Source organism: Manis javanica, chromosome 17 (assembly GCF_040802235.1).
Source record: "Manis javanica isolate MJ-LG chromosome 17, MJ_LKY, whole genome shotgun sequence".
Classification (NCBI taxonomy): domain Eukaryota; kingdom Metazoa; phylum Chordata; class Mammalia; order Pholidota; family Manidae; genus Manis; species Manis javanica.
This window is the reverse complement of record NC_133172.1, coordinates 57365173-57390982: the sequence shown is the minus strand read 5'-3', so window position 1 is coordinate 57390982 and position 25810 is coordinate 57365173. Positions and strand designations below refer to the sequence as shown.

The 25810-nt window shown below is 45.8% G+C and overlaps 1 long non-coding RNA gene across 2 annotated transcripts in view; it reads left to right on the top strand.

Annotated features, from left to right (window-relative positions):
• LOC118967520 (uncharacterized) overlaps positions 1–25810 on the top strand; it is a 398901-nt gene that overhangs the window by 351955 nt on the left and 21136 nt on the right. Inside the window, exon 4 of one of the 2 annotated variants that reach the window (XR_012126583.1) lies at positions 18562–18949. The exons of the other annotated variant lie outside the window; for it this stretch is intronic. This is a non-coding gene — a long non-coding RNA (uncharacterized lncRNA). Of the gene's footprint in view, positions 1–18561; positions 18950–25810 lie in introns of those variants that run through there. 2 annotated transcript variants of the gene reach the window in all.

The window sequence follows — 25810 nt, the reverse complement described above, 5'->3', positions numbered from 1 at the left end:
TTCTTCATTGGGAGGAAGGTCTGGAGAATAAAAGCAGGGAAAATATACCTTGGCCTTCAGCTAAGTGTCCAGTGTTCCTCTATCTAGAAAAAAATATGTATGTGTGATGGCAAACTGGTTTCATTTGTGTGCTTGTTTTATACTGTTGCTAGTATCTGCCTGGAGCACTGGGTTGAGAAAGATTCTGTGGCTTTGCTGTAACCCAGTGGGAGAAAGTGCCTGTCAGTCACTTAGCATTGCTCCATATTAGCAGCCTTGTTCTGGTTAATACCTGGCTTGCCTTCTCCTCTGACCCCAGTCACTTTCTGCTCTGCCTGTAGAGGGAAAATGTACTCAGGGTTCTTGGGGTTCTCTCTGAGGCTCCTTCAGGATTCAGGCCAGGAGCCCCTGTCTCCTGTGGAGATTTCCCATGGGCTTCTCACGTGTTAGTGGCTTGGGAAGAAGGCACAGAAGAGAGATGTGACACCCAGGGTCTGTGGGACATCTCAGACAGCAGCTCCGGGTCCCACAGAGCATCTTCGGTCCTAGAAGAGGCTGCTCAACCCAGTGCCTTCTCTCCCAGGAGTCAGCAAACTGTAGCCTTTGGGCCGAAGCTGACCCACCACCTGATTTTGTACGGCTCATGAACTAAGAATGGTGGTTACATTTTTAAATGATAGAATAAAAACCAAAAGACGATTTAGCAACACATGAAACAGATATTTAGTGATATATAATGAAAATCAAATGTCAGCATTCATAAATAAGTTTTATTGGATCACAGCCATGCTTACTCATTACATAATGTCTATGGCTGCTCTTGCCCGATGATGGGAGGCAGGCTGGGTGCGATGGGGATGTGTGTGGCACGTGGCATCAGAAGTGGTTACCATCTGGCCTTTCCCAGAAAAAGTTTGCCGACTCCCAGGCTATAGAGTTGGGAAATGTCCCATGTTGTCAAATAGACTTCCTTGACAGACACAGCCTCTGTGTAGTTACTTGTATGGTTATTGGGAGGGTTGGCATAGTTTTGAGGGTTTTCCAGCTGGAAGATTGGGCTCTGAGCAGGGTGAGAAGTCAGGTGGGTGGCTTGCCTGAAGTTCCTGGAGTCGCACAGGTGGGAAAGAACTCGCTCTGTTAGTGGAGGTATTTTCCTCAGGGGGGAGCCCAGAGGGAAGCTTTAACAGAGAGGTCTGGATTTCATAGGTGCCATTCTTTTTAACTTGGGTGTGGGCTGAAGAGGCCCAGCTCCACCCCAGAGGCATCATGGGAAGGAGGTGGAGCCCACCAGACATCAAACATACGGCTTTGAGTGAGGGCATCTCACAGCCAAAACAGACATAATTGTGGGGCTCTCAGCTCCCAGTGGGAGCTCAGGAAATCAAGATGCGGCTCAAGATGGCATTTCCAGCCTTCCCCGGAAATGGGGGCAAATCAGTTTTATTTATTAATTCCATCTTGCCAGCTCCCAATTTGGTGCGAACAGTTATGTTTTGCAGCACATTTCCACCTTGCAACTAGCAGAGTTAATTTAATGAAATGAGTAATCTTGTGATGACCTGAAGGGGAAAAACACATTAATCTGGAAACTATCAAAGCCCGTCTGACATGTATTATTGTAGGACTCAGAAAAAATAAACAGTTTATGTAGAAGATTAAGTGGCAGTGTGGATTTGCTTTTAACATATCTTGTCTCCAAATCTAAGTTGGGGATTTATTATCACGCTATCATGTCACAGCTATCTCATTTATATGATAACACATCTGTAATGTTTTACAAGTGCAGCACTACTTGTTGGAAATGGGGCTTTTTTAAGTCCTAAATTATAGTACCTGGAGAGGCATGCATAATTATAGTGTGTGTTAGCAAATGAGAGGGTGCATTTTCCACCCGCACTCAGCATTAATCGTCAGCACAGTGGGTGCAATAAAATCATAACTGCTTCTCCAAACTTCTCATCTGAGTGGTACAGGTTGAAGTCAGTGGTTTGGTGGAAAGATGTCTACTGTCATGGCAGGTGGAGGCCTCTCTCCCCTCTTCCCAGAGTGTCCCTGGATTGTATAGCTGGGGAGAGCTCTTGAGTTTAGTAGAGAGCTAGACCCCACTGGGGCTATGCACTAAGGTCCCCTGAGCTCGATTATGCTGTCAAATCACTAATACCTTAGGGTGGTGTGTTTGGATCCTAGTTTTTGGACCTGGGTTTGAATTGTAGCTCTGCTTTTAATTTTGAGCAAATTGTCTCACTTCTCTGAATGGCTCTTTTCTCATATGTAGATGAAAGGTGGTAATCTCTGACCCCAGCATCCTTAAGGTAGCTAACAATGTTTATAAGGTACCAAATACACCTGTGATGAGCAGACATTATTACCACTTTCCCTCCTGAAGATTACTGTCTAAATCTTTGCTATCCAATATGGCCATTGCTGGCCACCTGTGGCTATAGAGGGCTTGAAACATATCCAGTCCCACTTGAGAAGGGCTGTATACAAAATACACAATAGTGTGTGAAGACTTGGTAGGAAAAATATAATGTAAAATACATCAGTAATGTTTTATATTGATTGCATTTTGAAGTGATAATGTTTTGCCTATGTTGGCTTAAGTATATAAAATAAATTCCACCTGTTTCTTTTTACTTTTTTATTGTGACTATTAGAACATTTAAAATTACACAAAAGGCTCACATGGTGGTTTTATGGGGCAGTGTGGGTCTAGACATATGAACAGTGACCGAAATGTTATGTGACGATGAGTTTTGAATTGTAACACATCGTGCCTGGTACTAATATTATTATTATCATTATCATTGATTTATCCTTAGCCTGCTTGGGAAAAAATATTTTAGATGTTTTGCTCGAGAAAAGTGAAGAGGAATGATACACCACCCAATTTAACTCCAAGTTCCCTAGCAGCTAAGGTGAAGAAAGAACACATATTTGTATCATACAGGTCTTTTTAAAAGGTAGAAGATACACGTAAGTTTGTTTGTAAAGAAAAGCTTTCTCCTGGCACTGAATGCACAAAAGGCCATCTCCCTGCACAATCCTAAAATCCTGCACACGTTTGCACCTCTCTATCCTCCCTCAACAAGGCTTTTATGGACTTAGGGTGCTGTGAGTCATACAAATGCAGCGATGATAATTACACGTCCCTTCACTTAGGTGAATCATCTGATTGGATCCTCGCAGCAGCCCTGCAGGATGGGCTGTGCAGGGACTATTGTTCCTTTTTATGGATGAGGAACCTGAGGATCAGGTAGAGCTTCAGGGACCTGCTTAAGTTTTTGTAGCCAGTAAGAGGCAAGGCCAAGCCTCAAAGCCTCATTGCTCGTTGGAAACTCCCTATGATTTTGGCAGTCACGCACACTTTAGTGTGAAAAGAAAGCTCAGAGGAGTGACAGATGGGAGAAAGCAGGGAGCGTGAGGGTCCGTGCCAAGGCAGGGGCGCATATGTGCTGAGAGGCTGATAGCTCCAAAGGCAAACTTTGTTTCAGCCAAGGTATGTTTATACACATGCCTTCCATTATTTTACTAACTGTGGCATACACAACTCAAGATATCGTATGTCTAGGTCTCCAGGGATGACTGATATGAGAGCATTTTAGCTTGCCGCCCTCTAGATCGGTTCTCCTGTAACCTTAATGCACACACCCGTCTCCTAGGACCTTGTCACGGTGCAGGTTTCCATCCAGATGCTGGGAAGGGGGCTCAGCATTCGCATTCCTCACATGCTCTGGGGGAAGACGCTTTCTGTTGGGCTGTGGGGGTGAGTAGGGCGTTGTCCTCTTCCCCAAACTGCCTCAACCATAGAGTTTTATACAAAGGGAAGAGGGACTGATTATCAACCTTGGCTATAAATTAAAACTTCCCTGGGAGCTTTTAAGCAGTACTATACCAGAGGCCTGCCCTAGATCAATTAAATCAAACAGTTTTGGGGAGTGGGGCTCTGAGATTGGTAAAGTTTCACCTCTTCCCAGGTGTTCTGCCATACATCTATATTAGAAGATCATGTTTGTGACCATATGATCATGTTGCTTAGCAGTTTTCTTTTGCCTGGGAGTTCCCTAGGACCCCAAATCTGAGCACTGGTTGCCCAGGGTTTTTTCTCCTTTGCTACCTAAAACAAGGCATATTATACCATCTGGTCATTTATTCTTGAATTCATCTACTGAGGCCAATAACATACAAACTGAATGCAGTCTGAACACCCCAGGCAAGGTCCTGGCCTTCTAGGTGTTTCTGTTCGAGTGGGTTAAATTGCTGATACAGGTGTGAGGAGAAGAGCAACAGGGCCATTTCAGGTAGTGATAAGTGCCATGAAATACAATGGGAAAGGGGTAGACAGACACCAGTGGCTTTGATGGTGGCAGTTTCTATAGGGTGCACACAGACAGAATGTTGAACCTAGAAACAAAGAGAACGCTTTTAGGCAAGGGGATGGCTTCACTTTCCCATCTAATTCAATGCTCTTCTTGATCTTAAGACTGAAAATGCTACAGTGGGCACCAGCGGACTCTCACGGTGTGGCCAAGGGAGATGCTGCCAGGAGCTGGGAGAATGAGGACTGGCCTGTGAAGGGCCGGGAAAGGGTGCTCGCTCCCGGGAGAGCCAAGGGGGGCCCACACATGCCTGTAACCCAGTACAGTTTGGAAACATCAGTGGAGGACTGTGAACATCTAGATTCCCGGGTCCTGCCTCCTACCTGGTTCATCACAGCCTGCAGGGTAGAGCCCGGGCATCTGCGTGTAGTTGTTAGCAGCAACTGGGGAGACTCTGATGCCACTCCCAGATTGAGAAGCCCCGCGTAGACTTTGGGAAGCGCCGACTTTAGCCATAGATAAAAGGTGTGTTCTAAGGCCTTCTCTCTGCTAAGCGAATAGCTGGCATATCTTCTCTAAAGTACAGGCACAGCAATCAAAGCTGCCTGCAGAATTCCCACATCGCTCCCGTTCTCTTCCTTTTGAATAAACAGCTTGTGAAAATGACATCAGTTTAACTGCAATGACTGCTTTTAATTTTCATTTTAAGTCTATACCGTTACTATATATTGGGATCATGGCTGGTGCCAACTGCTCCGGCCACATGTCTGGTTTTCATTTAGTCCGTGAGTTCCTTTAGGGTAGTCATGTTCAGAGGCCTGGTTTAATGCATAACCCTAATTGCAATGTGGAATTAAGTTGGTGCTGACTGTAGCATTTTCAGTCTCAGAATCAAGGAAAGTATCTAATAGGAGGGGGACAGAGAAGCCTGTCCAGAGGTCCACCCCTTTCCAGTGCCTTATCTTCATAATTTTTTCACATTCAACATTTTTTTAATTGAGTGTATAATATGCCTATAAAGTAGCAGTTTAAATAATGTGGTCAGCATGCTGGTACACATATGTCTCTTCTTGGTTTCAAAATGTCCCCTTCTACTCTTCTTAGTAGGACACCGTCCTCATGTCTCATTTAAAATGCTGGTTGCTTAGAAATGAGCCTAGAAATTCAGGCTGAGCTCCTCTCAAGTTATGCTCGGTGCTGAGTCCCTCCTGGAACTCTCGAAGGCTTTGAGGGAAGCTAGGTTGCCAGCTGATAGTTATTTCCAACAATTTTGGGCCAGCCATCTGCTATGTAAAGGATTAAATCTAATATTTTCAGATCAAATGTATTACAAAACAATTCCTCCAAGATGGCAAGTACCTTTGGTAAACTAGGATGAGGCCGTGACAGTGAAAATTCACCCACTTCTTGTTCATGGGAAATGTGGCTGCAAGGAGATGCTGAATGGAGACGTGTGGAAAAGAAATTGAGTTGGGTCAGGTTATTTTGGGGTGGGATGGGGGTGCAAACCGGAAGCAGTGACAATGCACAGCCCTGGGCTTGATACGTAAACCTCACTATACAAATATTTGCTGACTGAAAGTTAGTCATTAATGAAGATGTGTTGGGTCTCCTCCAAAATAGTTCCCTTGCATTGGTTCTCTCTGCTCTTTGTCTCTTCATGCATTCATTCCATGTGCTCTTTATTGAGTAACTGGTATAGTAGGTGTTGGGGGCCATGGGAAACCTTGGCAACAGCATGTCAACATCAGGGCCATGACCCCGCCCACTCCGACCTCCCAGTCTAGTGATAAATGGTGAAGAAAATGTGCAATGAGAAGTAAGTGTTCCAGTGATTCTGCAGGAAACAGCGAAGGGTGCTGTGTACCCCCAGCAGGTGCCCGACCCAGGTGGAAGGGTGTAGGAAGGAAGCCCCTGAGACCAAGGACCCAACCCTGCCCCAGCATTGTCCTGGTGTCCTGCCTGAGACTTGATTTGGAAGCTGGTATGAGATTATCACCTGGAAAACTTTGTACTGATTGAAATGACACAGTCAAAGATGACTCTGAGCCTGTCTCAGTTTCTTCTTACGTAGCCCCACAGCAGAAATGACTCTTCGGTCTCAATACCAGGAAATGCTGTGCTTTTCCTAGGCTGGTGAATCTGAGGAGCAGTGCCAGCTTTGTCGGTGAAGGTATGGGCTGGCCCGGAGAGCTAGGTAACTCTGGGCCACTTCTGCATCTCACGTCTGGAAATTGCGAGGGGTCATAACGAGCACTGTTTACATGTAATATAGCATTCCTCTAGCGTTAGTTTCTCCTTTTCCCCAATCCCTTTTCGTTTATTTTCTCATTTTGTGTTGCATCCATTTCTTGGAAACCATCTCAAATCCACCAGGAACAAAGACTAGGAGCAAATTTGGTGTCCGTGAAATCATTTGAGGAGATAAGCAAGTTAAAATGGGACAGTGTGATCAGAGTTGAGAGAAAGGAGAAATGGGTCGGGGGGGCCTTAAAAGTCAAGTTTTGATTGTGGGGCAATTCAAACACAGTGATGTTAAGAAAAGGCAGAAAAAGAGCAAGCCCTTCCAGTTTCTTCAAATCCCAGACCTCTGACACCCAGCCAATGTCAATATTAGCTAAAGAGGTTTGGCCTCTATTCAGTGTGATGAAAAATGACTTAGGAGGGTGCCTACAAATAGGGCTTACAGGAGGGACACACACACACACACACACACACACACACACACACACACATACACACACACTTCATGACTAAGCATAACAATTATAGGTTTTTAATAAATGCTAACTTGCTGATAATAACTTTACATAGAGTTGTTTATGCCAAGATCTGACATGAGCTGATTTGGGATTTCAAACCATGAACCAAGAAGCCAAGTGGGTGTTCACTTGATACCTTGGTGCCTCCCCACACCTCGGCTTCCATCCCCACCCCCACCACCCGCACCAAAACTCTGACCTGCTGCTCCATTCACAGCAGCGGGATCCGGGCGTGGCTCAGGTTAATCCCCACCGTGGGGCCTGACACACCCCCTTGCACACTGACCCTCCCCCTCCCCGACTCGCTCACTATTCGCTGGACTGAGGTTCTTGTCTGTGAAAGGCACACAGCCTGCCTGGCATGGAAATTCAGGCAGTTTGAGTCCAGATTTTCCTTCGCCCCTTCGCTCTCTCTCCGCTAGATCTTGGCCTATGATATTTCCAGATCACCAAAGGAAAGAAATGTTTTTCTTCAGCTCAGCAAAGGATGCCTTGGGAGGAGTGAGGGAAGGGGAGACTAAGTTCCCGCCAATGATTCTAGCAGATGCTCAAGCCATGTGAAACAAAACTCCCCACATCAGGTTGCTGCGCGTTGCCTCGAAGCCAGAATCGCCAGCCACGTGCAGTTGTGTGGACACAGCGACTGTCGTTGAGGGCTTGGGTTTTAGTCTAACGGATCTGTGCCCAGACTTGGCTTGCCTGTTTGTTGGCTAATTATGTGACGGGAGACAAAACCACTTTGGCCTTCTGAGTTCAGTGTCCTCAGAAGCCATGGCGAATAGAATTAAAGTTCTATAGGAGGCCTGTGACAAGCGGACTCCCCCAGCTAATCACAGCTAACATTTCTCAGGTCATTATGTGCCAGGCACTGTGTTGAATGCATCAACGATTTCTGTGCAGTTTTTGTATTACTTTGATTTCAGTCATCCCCCGGATAGGCTCCCACGGGGTTGTCCTGAGAGCATGTGTTCGTTACAGATATTCGATAAATATTTGTTAAATGACCAGTTTCACTTAATCCTCAAAATGACCCCAACTGTGTATTACAAGTTTCCCCCATTTGTCAGAGGGGGAAACCAAGGCATTGGCAGTTAAATAACTTGTGCAAGACTGTGCCTGGGCAGCAAGGGCCAGCATACGGGTGCACACAAGCCCTCCTACAGAGCCTCCTCTCCACCAGCTCTTGAAATGCTTTTGTGGCAGGTGAGCAATTCCTGCGTCCTCTGTGCCAGGTGCTGATATCCACAGAGGCCCTGGAGGAGTCCTGCTTGCGGCCTTGCTGTCAGTAAGACAGCGCCTGGGTTTAGAGCCCGTGGGTGTGTGCCGGGGACATAAAACAGCACACGCTCCGTGAGGTCCTGGGGATGATTTGTCTGACACCAGGCCACGCAGACAAGGAGGCTGCGAGCCTGTTGGCGGCCAGCACGTTGTTGGGAGAGGGTGATCTGGCCTCCATCTCCAGCGTGTTCATGGGGCCCCAGGCCAAGGCGGGAGGAGAGAGGGAAGCCTCTGCTTGAGACTGTGGCCTGGGGAAGGAAGGGCCAGGGCCCAGGCGGGGAGGCGGAATGCGGAGGAATAGTTGAGGCAGGGGGTTTCCGTTTCCCGCCATCACTTTTACCCTGTGCTCTGTCCATGCTACATGCCCCCTGACCCCCCGCAATCCACTCTTTCCTTCCTTCCTTCCTTCCTTCCTTCCTTCCTTCCTTCCTTCCTTCCTTCCTTCCTTCCTTCCTTCCTTCCTTCCTTCCTTCCTTCCTTCCTTCCTTCCTTCCTTCCTCTCTCCATCTTCATTTCTTCTTTCCTTGCTTCTTTTTTCTTTTAACTTTTTCCTCTTTTTCTTTCTCACCCTCATTTTCTTTCTCTTTTCAAAAATTCCTTTCCTCTCTCTGCCACTGCCCGCTGCCACCCCTCCCTCAGTATTTCTCTCCTCACCGCCATCTCTCTCCCTTACCCATTGATCTCTTTCTTCTCTTTCATTCTTCCTTCCTGCTCTCTTTTTTCCTTGAAGATCTGAAGTCTTCTGTCAAAGCCCTTGCAGTCTATGGGGAGAATTAAAAAATTAAACAACCACCTACCAAAGAGCCCGAGACGCCCGGGCAGCACAGAGTCCAGAAGGAAGCAGCTCTTTGGCGATCCTGCCTCACAGCTGGCGTGACCCTCACGTGGGCACCGCTCATAAATTCTCTGAGCGAAGTCCTCGGACGTGAATTTGGCTTGGTATGGTCCATGCTGCCTTATCCTTTTAGGTGCGTGTGTTCCTGGTTCAGGAAAACTGAGCGAGAACATTCCTTTGTCACCCAGACCCACAGACATTAGGGGTAGCTCAGCAAATCCCATGGCCTGACCAACCAGTTCCATCTGAGTCAGGGGGTGGTTCTAGAATGAGGGAGATAAAGCTCCTTGAATAAATGCATCACTCATCCATTTACTTATTCCCTCCACAAATACGGGCCGAGCGTGGAGGCCAGCACTGTGTGCCTGGCGTTATTCTAGACACACGAGACACAGCAGTGAGCGAGGCACACACAGCTACGGCTCTCAGCTGCTTCCACTGTTCTTAGCAGAGAAACCATATCCACCATGCAACAGTTAAGGGACAGCTTGGACACCTGAAAAGGAAGCCTCCAATCTTGTTGAGGTTCTGGTAGCGATAGACCACAGGGTTTTTCCTGTGGGGCTCCAAACCACTGGGAGAAGACGAGTCTGCTGTGCGTTGGGGTAGATGCCTCTATATTTGCCAAGAAAGCTGCCTCAGTTTTCCCAGTTGCAGCCAAGCTCTGTGTTCCGTGGATGCCTCCCAGGTTTCCTGGTCCTCTTAGTAGGCACTGGAAGATGGTGCTCACCGATCAGCAACGCCATCACTAAGGTTTCCTGAGTTTCTGATTCTAGGGACACACTATTCCTAGGCCCTATGCAGTCCCTTCAAGAGTGGCCCTTTCAGTTCCTCCTACTAATGGAGAAACTGAGGGCACCTGCTCACATTCAGCAGCATATAGATAATGCCAATTCTTGCTTCATTGCTTTTTAAAAAGCTTTTACATATCATGTGACCTTCCAGAAATAACAGTACCCCAGATTTTGAAAAGCCAGGGTATTCTAAGACTTGAGTAAATATCAGAAACATTCAAAAATCTTATAAAACATGTGAATCTCGGGGCCCTGCTCCCACAGAACTGGAGTGGGACTCTGAGTCTGATGAAGGTACTCAGAGGCCTCAGTTTGAGTGAAGCTGATTCCAAGGCCAGTTTTTAACATGCTTTCCCATCTGTTAGGTTATCTGAGATTCTGAGCTTCTTTGCAAACTGGTGGAAGCCAAGTTTTGGAGATGTTTAAGAAAGCTCCAGGGAACAGGTGGTATTTGAGAAGAGCCTTGAAGTATGGGTAATATTAAGTTAGCTGAGATAGGTGAGGAGGACCATATAGGGCAATAGGATAGGGCTGAAAATATTCAAATGTTCCATAGAAATAGGCTATAAATTAGGGTCAAACTATGAATACCCTGAAATGATCCTTAAGAAAATTTAGTTTGTATAAGGAAAAGGTGAGCTATGGAAAATAAAGATAGATTACTATATCAGTAGGATGTATTCAACTGCAACTAAAAAGATTGGGGGTAGGCAGGTTAGGTGACTCCATGATGTCATCAGAGATGCAGGCTTTTCCAAGGATCTGCATTGTCATCTGAACTCTGTTGTGTTTTCCTTCTCAAGTACTTGCCTCATGGTCACAGAATAGCTGCTATAGCTCTGGATATCACGTCCTCACCCTGCATTGAAAGGCAGAAAACAGGGTGTAAAAAAATTTGGCTTTTATCAGGAATATCAAAACTTTCCCCCAAATTTCCCAGCAGACTTATTACATCCCACTGGCAAGAATTTATAACATGGTTATGCTGAGCTTCAGGGTTATGCTAGCTTCTGATAAAGAGTAGTATAGTTTCATTCTTGGCTTGGATAAATCATTATTCATCTCTTGAGGCTGGGAACATTGGTGCTTAAGAAATCAGAGGCTCTGCTAGAAGTAGAGAGGAAGGATTGGATCTGTGGTAGGCAACTGAGAGTGTCTGTCACAGCCATGACTCTGTACATACATGATGAAGTTTTCTTTTTTAAGATTTATATATTTATGCTCCTTACTGGCTTTTTGACATTGGAAAACTTGCTTAACCTAACCTGCCTCAGTTTCCTTGCCTGTAAAGTGGGGATGATGATACTATCACCCAACATGATTGTAAAGGTAAGTGAGCGAATTCCTGTAAAGTGCATAGGACAATCCCCAGCATTCAATAACCTTTTAATAAATGCTGTTGTTGATGATGGTGATGTTATTAATTGTTTATCCTTGAAAAATGGATTTCATTTCTTTGGCTTTATTTGTGTATCCCACAGTGTTTAGCAAAATCTTAGGGATATAACAGTAATTCAATAAAACCTTCTTGGTTAATTTTCTAACTACTCCACCATTTCTACACCTCTATATTGCAAAATGTACCATGTTGCATGCCTTCTTAACACAGTTCAGTAATTCCTGATCTCCTACGTGATAAAACAAAGCATTAAGCATCTTCCAGAGCCACTCCCTATCCTCTCAACTTTACTTTGCACATCTCTCTTTTCTCAGTTGTACAATCCAGTAATGCTGATCTTAAAAATATCCAAGCCCACCATTTCATTTGTATATATTTACGCATTTTTTAAGATTTGGTTTCCTCTGTCCTGAATATACTTCTACTTCCTTCGTACATTTGGCAAACTCCTATTCATCCTTCAAAGCTACCTTAGCATTTCCTCTGGGATGCTTTCTTGCCCAAAAGTGTGTCTCTGTTTTATATCTATACTGTGTCTCTCTGTCTACTGCTAAGTGTGTCATAGTTGGGTGATTTCATGTCTATCCTTCTGTATTCACTTTTAAACTCTACATCGATTGTGGGAAGCAACTGTTTTACTCATCATGCTTCTAGCCACAAAATTTAGTTTAGGGTCTATCAAAGAATGGTCCTGATTTTGTGGAACAGAATCTTTGAACAGAGAGACCTCTTGCGTCTGTAGAGTGCTACATTGTCATGAGAAACATCTCTGTTAAACCCCGGAACGTGCAAGAGTCTCACCTGCTAATGATAAAATAACTATTTACAGATGCTTCGTGATTCCTCTAGAGTTGCCCACACAGCTTATCAACTGTCTTTCGGTTCTTCTTATTCTGTCTGTGTTCAAATGGGTTTGGAAGCCCAAATTTCTCACTCTGCTATTGCTAGCAAATAAAAGAGCCAGCGAGGCTATTCCACAATGCACTGGAATTGACTGGCTGGAAGAGAGCAAATCCCCCCCACCGGCCCCATCTTAATTTGGGTACGTCGATGCCATTGTTCTCCAGCCACCGTCCCATCAGGCAATGAGAGTTCATTGAAACTGAACTCCCCATCTTAGTTTCCTCTTTATGGCACCCACAGCCAACTCTGTCAGCTGGTACCAAGGTACACTCTTAGCAACCCAACGGGCTCAAGCTTAATGTCACCTATGAAGGCAGTAGGAGACACAGCTCAGGAGAGGACCAAGAGTTGGTACCAAAACAAACGCCCATTGTCCCCTCCAGGAGTTCACCAAGAGGTGGTGCAGGAAGTCAAGAACCAAGGGTTCCAGTAACAGGTCAGGAAATGGAGTGCATGTTGATTCAAGACCAAGTCTATGAAAAAATAATAATTTCCCCTAGGTTCTTATTAGTTTCTAGCTCTTATTGTGGGAAAGGTCATATAGGGAAAAGGCACAGGACGGGAGTGGCACTGCCCCACGGAGCAGGCCTCTGGCTGCCTGATGTGATGGGACTGGCAGGCTTCACTCCCTTTCACCTCTCAGCTGCCTGCAGTTTCTTTCCTCCAGTTCTTTCAGCCCCAAACTGTTTGTTCCCTGAAAACACTGGCAGTCCTTTAGGGTTCTGTAGCGGGGGATTAAATGGCATCCAGTGCTTTGTCCATTACCCTGTTCTAATGAAACATGCTATTTGAAAGAATTCTTTAAGCCTATGTAAATTGGTCAATGTGAGATGATGTGCTTGAGGTGGGGGCAAGCAGAGTTGGGTTGGGTGATAAAAATAGAGTTTTATCTGCATTGGGACTGATTTTGAAAAGGTTTGTAACCATTGCAACTGAATCCTTTTCAGAACTCTCTCTCTCTCTCTCGTTCTTCACCCGAGTTGCTATGAGAACATGAACCATCTCTTTAGCACAATGACAGCAAGTGTAGCATTTAGGAGCGGACCCTGATTCCGCACTGTTTGTTCTTTGCTCTCAACAAGATAAGCTGTTGTTATTTCTTTCTTCTTGAACAAGCACACCATGATTGCTGAAGTGGTAAGAATAATTGGACCAAATAGTCATGCGATTAATGCAAACAGAGAGAACTCATCTGTTCCGAGTACAGTAAATGCGCTTCTGGAGATGCGGGAGCTCATTTTCTCTGTTTATTCTTGGGCTGGGGGACAAATGTTGCTGAGTTCACTGCCACAGATTCCTGTGTTTCTTCCATGGGGTGGAGACCTTAAATGAACTGAGTTAAGAGAGAAACCAACTCATCTTGGCAGTGGGTGGGCTTGGCGGGAGGGGCTGCAAACAGTGGGGAGAGGGGTGCTCTGCCCCCACGTGACACCCTCCTCCCGCCCTCTCCACCCAGGGTGGGGAGTAAGAGGACTTCTGCTTTCTTAATGGTGTGTTTCGATTCAAGGGTGAGGTGACTAGCTGGGACAGGAGGGAAATTAGCCCTGACTAGGGCCTTCAGGTGCTCAGCTGTGTGCGCAGCATTTATGGCACTTAGATGTTGCAGGTACGAGGCAGGCTCCGTTATCTCACTGGACAGATTGGGGAACTGAGAGTAGATGTAAGCCTCCGAACTCACAAACCTGGCGTGCTGAAGTCCCGGTGTTTGAATCCAGGTTGGCTCGGTGTTATGGGAACAGCATGGACTTTGGGGCCAGACCACCTGCTTCTAGAATCCTGACTCTGTCATGTACTAACTGTGTGACCTTGAGCAGGACTTACCTCCCAGTTTCCCATTGTAACAAAACTGGATGTGGTAATAGTACTCACCTAATAGGGTTATCTCAAGGAGGAAGTGAACTATTACGTGAAAAGAACACAGAATCGTGCCCGGCAGACAACCACGTTGATGACTCAGTGCCCCAATGCTCTCCACCACACAAGAATGCCTTTCACATCACACCTGCGGTTCACTGCAATGGTGCCCCAACTCATTTGTCTACGTGCAAGCACCCTGGCACACCCTGGCCAGGTTATAGCTCTGAACTTCCATTTTTGGGTCATTTGATGACTTCAGCAGCTCCCCATTGCCGGTAGGGAAAAAGCTTGACTGTGCAGCCTTTTGACCAGCCGTGCCCCATTTTCCCATTAATTTCCCATCGAGCTCCCTTCCCCGCTTCGGCGCTGCTCCCTGGAATTGCCCCTCAGCTCTCGCTGTGGTCCTCAAGCCACCCTTCCTTCTGTCGTCGGCCTGCCTGGATCCTGCGTACATCCCCCATGCCGCCCCAGCCCCCAGAGCCCGTGGTACTGGTGACCCTCATCAGCGGCCTTAGTCACCGACCTTTGCACCATGAGCCCCTGTCCCTCCCAGTGGCGGGTCCCTTGGAGCTGCAGGGTCATCACCCTGCACTGCCACCTCTCACAGTGGGATGAGAGGGAACTGTGCTTGCAAAGGCCTAGGAGATGTGGACAGTCCCTGCCGGACAAGCCTAGGTCTGGAAGCCTCGGTTGAAATGTTGGTTCTGAAGAAGTAAAACAAAGGGATTCTGGCAGAGGGAAAAGCACATGTGAAGTTATGGAGGCCCGAGAATCTATGCAGATGCCGAAGTGTGAGTGTAAACAGAAATCTCCATGAGCAGGGCCAGCAAGCTCGGCTGCTCTTCTTGGCTTACGCCCACCATTCTCCCCTCGTCCCCGCCTCTCCGAATCCAGCTTCAGCTCTGAGCTTGCTGCTTCTTTCAGTTTGATGAACAGTTTCACCATTCTGCTTAATTGTTTCCTTCCAGCATTTAGTAAACAGAATGAAGATTAAATTCAATTAAATAAATGAAGCAACTCACACCGACTTTGGCCAAGAAAGCCTCATCTATCTGTGTTTGTTGGAAGCAGGAACCCACTGGGTGCCATTTCACTGTGAACCGGCGCTCTGTCCTGGGCTGGAGAATGCGTTCTGTTCTGCTGGAAGTCCCGTCAATCCAGTTTCTCTTCTGGAATTGCCAGTGTACAAGACAAGGGAAGACTCATGAGCGCAGCCTAGGTGTCCCCCAAGTGCTGGAGGCTCAGCAGCCGTCGTCCCTTGGAGCTGCAGAAGACCCCTGGGAAACAGGTGTGGGTCCCGCATTTGAAAAGTGGGACTGAGGAAGCTTGGAAAAATGGGGCCTGTTCCTGGCTTCATAAACCCAGTGAATGACGGTGACTAACAGACGCCCTCAGGACCTGCCCCTGTGCCTTTGTGCAGATACCAGCCTGACCTTCACTGCTAGCCTCTGTCCTTCTCTGCTCAGGAGCTGGCCCTGGCCAACAGAGCCCACTCCGCCTGTTCCTGGGGGCTTCCCTAACTAACATGCCTACAGGGAACGCCCCTTGTCTCTCACTTCTAGATTGGAGAGCTCTGATGCTGTGTTCTGTGTTCTGTTCCATACAAGCACCCTGAACCCCTGGGGGAGTGAGCTCCAGTCACCCACAATCGTCATGTGCTTCCTGCCGATTTTAATCATTTGATTTTACTGCCCTTCCTCCTATGTCTCACCTCCCCACTCCCTTGCCAGTGTTTTCGAGGATTACCCCTCAGGAAACTACTTGCCCTGAAACCTTGTCTCAGGGTCTGCCTCTGTTATTTGAGTCGGAAATCTACAACCTTGCCATTCATTGCACCGCACTATGGAGATCACTCATGCAGGATTTCTCTGGGACAAGGTCAAAGTGGGATGGTGGAACCCACTATCTAAGACACAAATGGGTCATCTATGGTTGATTGTCAGGGCCCACCTAGAAACTTCCTGGAGGATGAGTTTGGGGACATGTCCAGACTGATAGGAATAACGTCTGGATGGAGAACGGGGGGTGTCTGTGGGGGTGCATGAAGGAGGAGGCGCAAGCACGGAGATACATGCTTCCTGGTCAGTGTGTGTATGTTTAGGCCCTTCCTGTGAGTAAGCTTGCAAAATGGAGATTAAAGCCATGGCCATGGCCACCTTATGAGATCTCAGAGTTAAGTACCAATAAGGTGGAGAACTGAACACCCACTCAGAGACTCTGAGTTCCAATATTGATAAAAATGCTCTTTGGACAAGTCACATTTCCCACTCTTGCCCCCTTTTGGTCATGAAGATATTAAGAGACACTGCCACAGTTTTTGCTGAAGGTCTCTCCCCAGCCAGCATGCCATCTGTCTGCAGCCTCAAGACTTTAGTTTCTTTCAAAATACACTGTCTGTTTCTAATGAAGGGCTTAATTCTCACACTTGAGGGGACATTTCTTTACTGGGGGCATCTGTCCTTCTAGACCCTTCCTTTGGTTAGCACACCTCAGTGTGTTTCAGAGGATTCCGTTTCTCCCCTCTTCTTGGTCCACGTCTTTAGCACCAGGAATGGTTCCGTTTTGTGGTTCTGTCCAGCTGATTCATGGCATTCTCCAGTGACCACAACTGGCTTGGTGACGGAACAGGATCCACATTACAGACTGCAGAGCCATCACTAGGCCACCCATTTTGTGGAAGGGGTCCACAGAGAGGGTGAACCTGGAGAGGCACAAATCTGGACCTGCTGTCCACCTCGCCCTCCGTGGGAACAATGCAGAAGGGAGCAAGGAAACTGGCAGAGGGCTGAGTGGGGGGCCACTGTGTGATCCCCTGGGTCAAGCCAGGCCTGAAACTGGACACATTCTAGGAATTTTCATTTGAATAAGTCCATGTATTCCATTTTTGTTCAAAGCAGTTTGGGTTGGGCCTCCTATCTCTTGCAGACAAACAAAAAAATATATCTAACCAATTTGTAGATATAAGAACCTTGCTGAGAGTGGCTACCATAGTATGCCCACATTGAGCCATATAATCCACTGGGCTTCCCCTTGGCTCAGCAAATAGGAAAAATGGGCTCCCTAAATGAGAGGGTGGAGGTGGTAACTCTCCCCAGCACCCTTCACCTCACTCTACCCACAAAGCCCTCCCGATCCCTGCCCATAACTGGGTGCCTCCCTGCCCTAAACAGAAAGAAAATGGACTTCAATGCTTTTATACCTTAAGCAGCAGATGTTTATTATGGCCATAAAATGATTTCCCAGAGCCTCCAGCCAGGCATGAGGCCTTTGTGTTCTGAATTGACCAATCAGTGGCATTTTGCTAAAATAATCATCCTCATATTTGCTGTTAATAATCTTGCTTTGGGCTGTTTCAACCAAATGGTTGGTCACTTCCAGTAATAGCCAGTTTTTCAGGGATTATTGCTAAAAGATTAGGTGCACCGTGATTTCCCAGGGCACATGCCTTGGAGTTGATCCATTAGCAAGTAAAAGGGCTTCTGGGCTGATCTGGAAAGTGGGGCGTGCTTATCTGAAAAGGTACATGTATGTCATCATCCTTTTTTTTCCCCTTAGCTGAGTCCTGGCTCTGATTTTTTCCCTACCCATTATTAGTTTATTATTTAGCCACTAGACCGACGGCTCCTTTGCTTGCTCTGAGCCCTGTGTTGTAGCTGATGGGCCTGGGAAACATTTGACAGGAAACCAGAAGAATCAGTTAGTCCCCTTTTAAGAAACATCCTTTCTTGAGGTCCTAGATCAGCCGGGCCCTGGCTGAGAAGTTCTACACACTGTCCCATCTAATTTTCTCAGCAGAGTCCTGCTGTCCAGTTGTCCCATGAGGGGTCTGAGCCTAATTCACGACGGCGTGTCATACAGCCAGTAAACACAAGGCCTGCATTGGAAGCCAGCCTTCTTCCCAGCACACCAGGAAGCCTGCCTTTCTCATTCAGCTCCCCTCTCCCAGGTCTCCACTTGTGCCAGGGCCAAGCAGGGCGCCTGGGAGCCCAGCCTCAAGGTGAAGGCAGGTTAGGACACCAGCAAGCAGGGCACGGGAAGCCACAGCAGCAGCAGGCCTGGTTTGCGGGTGGCTGCCTGGTTCACACCCAATGCCGGCGTGTGTGCTGCACACCCTGTGCTCTCAGCCCCAGGTCCCGCAGCTGGAGAGACGAGATGTAAGAGGGAGACAGACAGAGGGACTTTAGAGAGAACAGTTGAGGCAGAGCTTGACTCAGAAATACTCTTACCTTTCAAAATATAGGGAGGAAAGTATCTTCTCTTTGTAGCCGTAATAGGCATTTTGTAGAAGGGGTCCACAGATGCTCAGCTGAGAGCAGAAAACGTCACACCTCGATCCTTTCCTTTGGCATTGTATCAATGAACATGGGGACAAATTGGGACTCAAATGGCTGAAGCTGGCCATTCTCTGCAATTAGAATATCATCTCTGCCAACAGGAGGTGGCCATTCTGAAAATGGGTCCATGGGAGCACCTGGAAGAGATGCTTACCTGACACAGAAACTCAGTGCTGAAAGGAAAGAAGACCCCACCTGGAGCAGAGCAGACCCATCTCCAGTCCCACCAGGCAAAATGTTTCACCAGCAAATTAGTGTGAAGGCTTTGGTAACTTGATACCACAGCTGCACTGTACTTTGCTGGGTAGCGTATCACTGCAATGTTTTAATATCTCTAATTTTTAAGTTGCTTATTTTTTATAACAAAATGTTTGCCTCGAAATGGAACCTTTCTTAGCTTGATAGACATTGTTTATCAAAAACCAATCAAATGTCAACATTAATAGTGAAGTGGTGGAGGCATTTCAATAAAAAACCCTCAGGGTATCCATGTCAGACATATTAATACTTATATTTAATCTTTCAATCTCAGTAAATTATGCAAAGTTCATGCTATGAGGCAAGCCAACTCTGGCTGCTTGAAGAGATTACTATTACTAACAACTCATTGGTCAGAAGAGGTCACGTGATGCTGACTTAACTGCAAGGGTCTAAAATGTAATCTTCACTGCCGAGGCAGAAGAAAACTGGATGCAGGTAATGTCAAATGTATCATTTTTGGAAAAAGGCAGGTTCCTTCCCTTGCTCTCTTCTCCTGCCAAGATGACCTTGCAAGCCAGAAGCTAGAAGATGGTAGAATTTCTGTTAGTCTGGGCTCCTGAGTGACAATGTGGAGCAGCGCTGCCCACTGACCTGCACTAAGGATCTTTGTGACATTTCACCACTGAAATTCCAGGGTTAATTTGATTTTGCAGCACAACCTGGCCTCTTCTGACTAAGGCAGATGAGTTTACAGAGACCCACGTTCACGGAATCTCTGCAGGCCTTGCAGAGGAGGCATGCCTGAAACAGATGAACTTTCTGGATAATCAGGCCATGTTTGACAAAGCAGGTTGAAGCAGGGGCCTTGATAGAAAGGGACCCTAGCAGAAATGATTTCTTTCCAGGGTAGTAGCTTTTTGTAGCTGCAGTACTATTTACAGGATGAGGAGCAGCAGTAAAAGTGTGTGTCATAATATTTGTTTCTGCTCAGAATGATAAAGAAAATTATTTCTAAGAACAAAGGCGAATGACATAAGGCTTGAGGAAGATACGGAGAAAAGGGCTTCAACCATATTTGCTCCTTGAGAATTTGCTGGGCATTGAAGGCATTAATTAGCCCTTTGTCTTTTTCTGTGAATCCCTGATTTGGAGTCTCTTGAAGTGGGCTGACGTGGTGAATACATCTACCTAAACCCAAAACAAACTTTATAAGCAGGTGAGGACTAGGAAATATTTTCAAAGAGTGTTTCTTTAAGTGTGGTTTTGCAACTACCTGATGCAAAATCACTTAGTGAATCAGAAACTCAAGGGCCGAGGCTGTGCAGTTCTTTAGTGGTAGTATATCCACCAAAGTTTGAAAAGAGCTGGTCTAAATCCTCCCCTCTGGCTAATATGTCATGCTTTGACTCCTTGTCCTGCCCTGAGTCCCTTGACTGGATTAGAGTCTCCTCTGTTTTCGTCTTCAGCCATGAAAACTACTAAATGAAGCTGAGAAAAATGAGTGATGAGAAAATCCTTCCAGTGGACGTGACTAACCTCAGGTGTGCTGGTTTGGGACATATTCTGTTTCCCTTGTTCATGCAGCCAGATAAACCGCATACGTCTCCCAGACCAGATTCTCATCAGTGTTTGGGTGGCTGAACGGGGCTGAGTCACTGCCTACAGCCGGAGGGACTGTTTGGGGCTTGCGTGCATCAAGATGCACGACGTGTTCCTCGCCACGAACTTGCTTCCAGATCTTAGGTTGGAATTTGTTGTGGGTTCCAACCACAGAGGAAGGCCCTGGTCTCCTTACCTCTTCTGCTCTTTGTGGAAGGTATTGTCCGTCATCACCTGACACGTGCCAGAGGCTCCAAGACTTGGTCTGAATTGCTGTCTGGAGCTGGCCTTTGTGTCTGAATTAGAAGTTTTACTGAATACAGTTGTTTGCCAAGTGAATCACTGCACTTTGTGTCAGAATAGATTTTCAGAACTCGAGTGAAAGAACTGCTTCCCAAGAGATGGAAAAGCCTGTTCATATTTTGTTCACCTCCGGGTACACTGGAAACAAAACGGCCCTAAATGAGCTCACCGCAAACTACAAAACATGAACACATGTGAAGGATTACTGGGAAGTCAAGAAGCCCTCTCACAAACACTCCTGCTTGTTCTCTGAGCTAATCCAATGAGACAGGCAGGGCATGGTGGTCCTCATTTTCAGATGGGGAAACTGAGGTGTGAGGGAAGGATGCAGTGCACCGGGGCTCAAATCCCTTGTCGTGAGCGGCACATTGCTCTGACTTCTGATTGTAGGTATAATTGTCTTGCATGTGGAAAAGTGGGGAGAGTCAAATTCAGAGCCTGGATCTGAATGCCAGCTGTGCACTTACTGGCTAACTGATGCTGGAGCATTTACTTACCCTCTCTGGGCCCTCAGCTTCTCACATACAACGACTGTAACATGCAGACCAGGTTTTCACTGAGATTTAGGTGGCTGAACAAGGCTGAGTGGCTGATGTCCTCTGTTGAAACTCTCTGGGGCTTGCAAAGTTAAATGAGATTAGTTTTAGAAGTCTCCCTTAGAGTAGACATTCAAGGAATCTAGGCACCTTTCTTCCTCTCATTCATGCATTCATTTTCATTCATCACATACATGCTGGGTATGTAGTCTGTCCCAGGAACTATGTTCCAGGTCTGGGGGATGGAAGAATTGACAGAATGCACGTGGCCCCTGCCCTCAAGGACTTTACTGTCCATTCTCACTGCCATGAGCCAGGAAACTGAAAAAGCCTGCGTGAATTGAATGGTGAACCTCTGCGAGCACGCCTGCCCACTCCTGTTCATCCTCGCTCTGTGCCCTGGCCTCCCTTCTGCTTCTGGAGTGTTCCACGTCAGGGACTCACCATTCCATTCCTCCTCCTCCTTGTCCTCACACAGCTGTCTCTGCTCCATCCTCATCCCCGTCACCTGTTCTCACAGCGTCCCAGTCTTTGTCCTCAGAGTACCCGTCAAAATTTATGATTACCTAGTGGTGTATTTGTGCATTTATTCGATTTCTGTCTCACACAAAGCCATGAATTCCACACTATATATTTACCCATGACCTATCACATGACCTGACACATGCTATAAACTTAGTAGAAAGGGGAAAATGAGTTGATGAATGGATTATTGAATGAATGAATATGACCACACACAATTCTGAAAATAAATGATTGAAATTGTACTTACGTATACAAGACATGGTAGCTCAGCATGTCCTGGCTGGTTCTTTGACAAAACAAACTTATGAGCTTTTCATTAACTCATTCATTCATTCAATCAATCAATAAATGTCATAATGGCAGATAGTCTAGGGAACCATAAATCCAGGCTGATAGATACCATGCACAGTCCATCTTTATCCCATTACCTTGGCCATGACAGAACCACTGATCAATTTGACATGTTGCCCCCACTGACTGGAGAAGCAGTCTTCTCAGTACAGGGTGTCAAGAAGACACGTCCAACTGGTCACAGTGGCCTTTAATTGGCCTCACTCCAAGCCTCAGAGACAACTGGGGTCTCTAGCAGGCCCTGCTCAGCTTTATACCTGTGCCAGCCCACCCCCAGCCTTCAGGTTTCCCGGGCCCAGCAGCCTTCTGCAGTTACGAGGTCAGTGAGTTGAGTGAGTCTTGATACCAGAATGTGCCACATAGTGATGAAGTTCCCAGGCCAGAGGCCAGGCAGAACTGAGTCTAGTTCCTATCCCTTCCCCATTCATCTGTATTTCCAAGCGTGGTGGCTTGAGACGAGGGATTTTCTTTGGAAACCGAAAAAGCGAAGTCCTTTGTGGATAAACCCCAGATGCTACCTTCAGCCCCAGGCTGTAACCACTGTGTCCCCAACCAGAGCACAGAGATCAGCGTTGGAGGTATTTGTGTGCAGCGTAGCACTGAGCCCAGGTGTCTTTCTTCTCAGCACCCCAGCATCCAGACCCTTGGAGATGTCTCTGCCGCAAACGTCCCAGTCTGTCTGCAGCTTGCAGCTTCCAAGCTGACAGTGAGTCAGGCCTTCTCATTTTTTGTGAACCGTGAATTTCCCTGGCACCTCCAAGCTTCTCCCCCTACCCACCAGCTCAGTCTTTTCCCTGCCTCTAGAGCAGTACTTGTCAACCAGGGTTGATCTTGCCCTACAGGGGGCACATTTGGCAATGTCTGGAGACATTTCTGGTTGTCACCACTTGGGGAAGAGGGAAGGGTGTGCCACTGGCATCTAGTAGGTAGAGGTTAGGGCTCCTGCTGAACACCCACCGTGCTGAGGTTATGAAGCCTTGCTCTGAGCAGGACCAGCGGAGTCCTTACTGACATTTTGAGGTCTCCCTAGAAATTCTACCAAGAAATAACTAGAACACTCCATAGCCCATCTTCAGACTAAGTCCATTTTTTCAGTTCTCTGACACTGGCTCACAGGGTCCTCAAGCATGCCACCAGATGTTCATCTATGTAGGTATGAAAACCCCTCAGAGGGGGTGATGGGAGAATTAAGAAAATGAAGATATTTAGCTAGCTTGATACCTTCTCACAGTCAGGGCATAGTAAGTGGGAGCTGTTCTGGCTGCGAGTTGCTACCAGCATTCTCATCATCGCTAGTATTCTCTCCCCATAATACCTGTCTTTGACTCAGGGCTCTGAGCAAGGCTGTTTCTGCATCCCACTTCTTGTCTTTCTGGTCATTACCTCTGTTACCCTTTTGATGCCTTTACCAACTCCAACATGGGGGGAGGTGAATTTAGTTTCTTGTAGCTATTTGTTCGCCCTATGAATACCCTTGATCCAGACTCAAGCTGGCATCTGAGTTTCCGTTTCCAAACCATGAGTCATTTAGCAAAAGAGCTCGCTCAGCGTATGGCATCCCAGGACTCTCGAGGGTGGCAGAGCATGTGTAGGCCCAGGGACTCTGAGCGCGTGGCAGATCTCACCTGACCCCGGCCACACGCAGCCCCTTCGCAGAGACATACCATTTTCTATCCCGGGGTATGAGCACAATTTTAGGAGGATTCCCATAAGCTCACTAGGCTTGTGTTGTGCACCCATGAGAACGATTTTTCAAACCTTTTCTGTTTTATGTGAATTCACCAGATACATATTGCTGGCACCTTAGAGCCATATTAAAGAATGTTTTATTGAAATACAGCATACATTCCAAAAATACACAAATCACAAGTGTGGAGCTCAAAGACTTTTAACCAAAAGAATGTAATGATGTGACCCATAACACAGGTCAGAAAACAGGTAATTAGCTCCCTCCTGGTCCCCTTAAACCCTGGTCCAGTGACAACCACCCCCTCCACCCAAGAAGGTAACCAGAGACCTGATTTCTGTCATCATAGATTATGAGAGTTGCTGTTTTTGAAATGTACAGAACTATTATTATTTGCAATGTACTTTTCCTATCTACTCAGGTTTTTTTTCCTTAATATTTGAAATCAGCTATGCTGATAAGTATAGCAGCAATTAGTATATATAATAATGTGTTAATCTGTTCCATTTTTGATAGGCATTTGGAGTTTTTTCCAGGTTTAATTATTATGTAATGATCTCAGGGACACTTTCATCACTATCTCCTGGTACACATGCATTTTGCTGGGTTTAGACAGGAACAGAATTTCTCCATCATAGAGGTTACTGGCGTTTGGGTTGAGGAGATTTACCAGTTTTCCAAAGTGGTTGTAACAGTTACTCTCCCACAAATAGTGCAGGTGAGTTTTAACTGCTTAGCATCCTTATAGACATTGGTAATACCCATTACATATTTTATCATTTTAGCCATTCTGGCATTCGTTGTCCTAATTAGCATTTTTCTGATGACTTATGGAGTTGAGCACCTTTTCATATGCATATTATCAATTTGATTATCATCTCTGTGAAATGCCTGTTCCGGTTTTTTGCCCACTTTTTTTTTGATCATCAGTCTTTAGTTGATTTATACAATTTCATTATGCCGTCTGGGTAAAAGCCTTTTATTGGCTATCTACCTATCTATCTATCCATCCAATCCATCTCCTATTTTATCTATCTACATATATGCCATTATTTTGCTCTGTATCTTATTCACTAAGTTAATGGTGTCTTTGGACAGACATTATTTTAAAGAAAGCCAATTGATCAATTATTTTCTCTGTGGTTAATGATATGTGTCCAGTTTATTATTTTCTTAAGGTCATGAAACTCTTTTGTTATTATCTAGAAACTTGACTGCTTTTTATTTTCACATTTAGGTTGATAGTCTACCTGGAATTGATATTTACATAGTTTAAGGCAGAAGTCAAACTTCAACTATTTCTGTTAATTGATTCAGCACTGTTTATTGAACAAACCATAATTTCCCCCCCCTGCACTGCTACTTATTTATATAATATAACATTTCTGTAATAAATCAAATGACCATATATGTATATACTGATCTGTTTCTAGACTCTCTGCTATGTTTCATTGATTCATCTGTTTATCTTCATATCAATAACTACACTTTTAATTATCATATGTTTGGGATAAGTCTGATGTCTTTCAGATAAAATCCTCCTACTTTGCTCTTCTTCAGGATTGTTCTGATTGTTTTTGACCCTTTATATTTCCACAGAAATTACAGGGTCACCTTGTCAATCCCCACAGACAACTCTCTGGGATTTTGAATGGGATCACATTGAATCTGCAGATCAATTTGGGGAGATTAATATCTTGCCACTCTCTTTTTCATCCTTTTAATATTCAATGACTTCTCATGTTGTAGCTTTATCTCTTAAAAGTAGCACAAAATATTTTTCCACTTTGACAATCTTTGTATTTTAGTTTAAATGCTTGAATACCCATTCCATTTATATTTAATGTAATTTCTGATATGTAATTATTTTACATGTATATTTGAATTTTAATTTGCCATCCTGTTATTGGTTTTCTATTCTTCACACCTGTTTATGCTCTTTTTTTTTCTTTCTTCCCTTCTTTTGGATTAATCAACTATTTCTTAATTATCCATTCCTATAGGCTTGTCAGTTATATGTAACTTTATTTTTACCTTGGTGATCATACAGGAGATGAAACTATGCATTATTTCCATTATAGTCTATATGCTTCTGGGTACTTTCACCAGTTCCCAGAAAGCATGAAGAACTCGGGACACTTCAGCTCC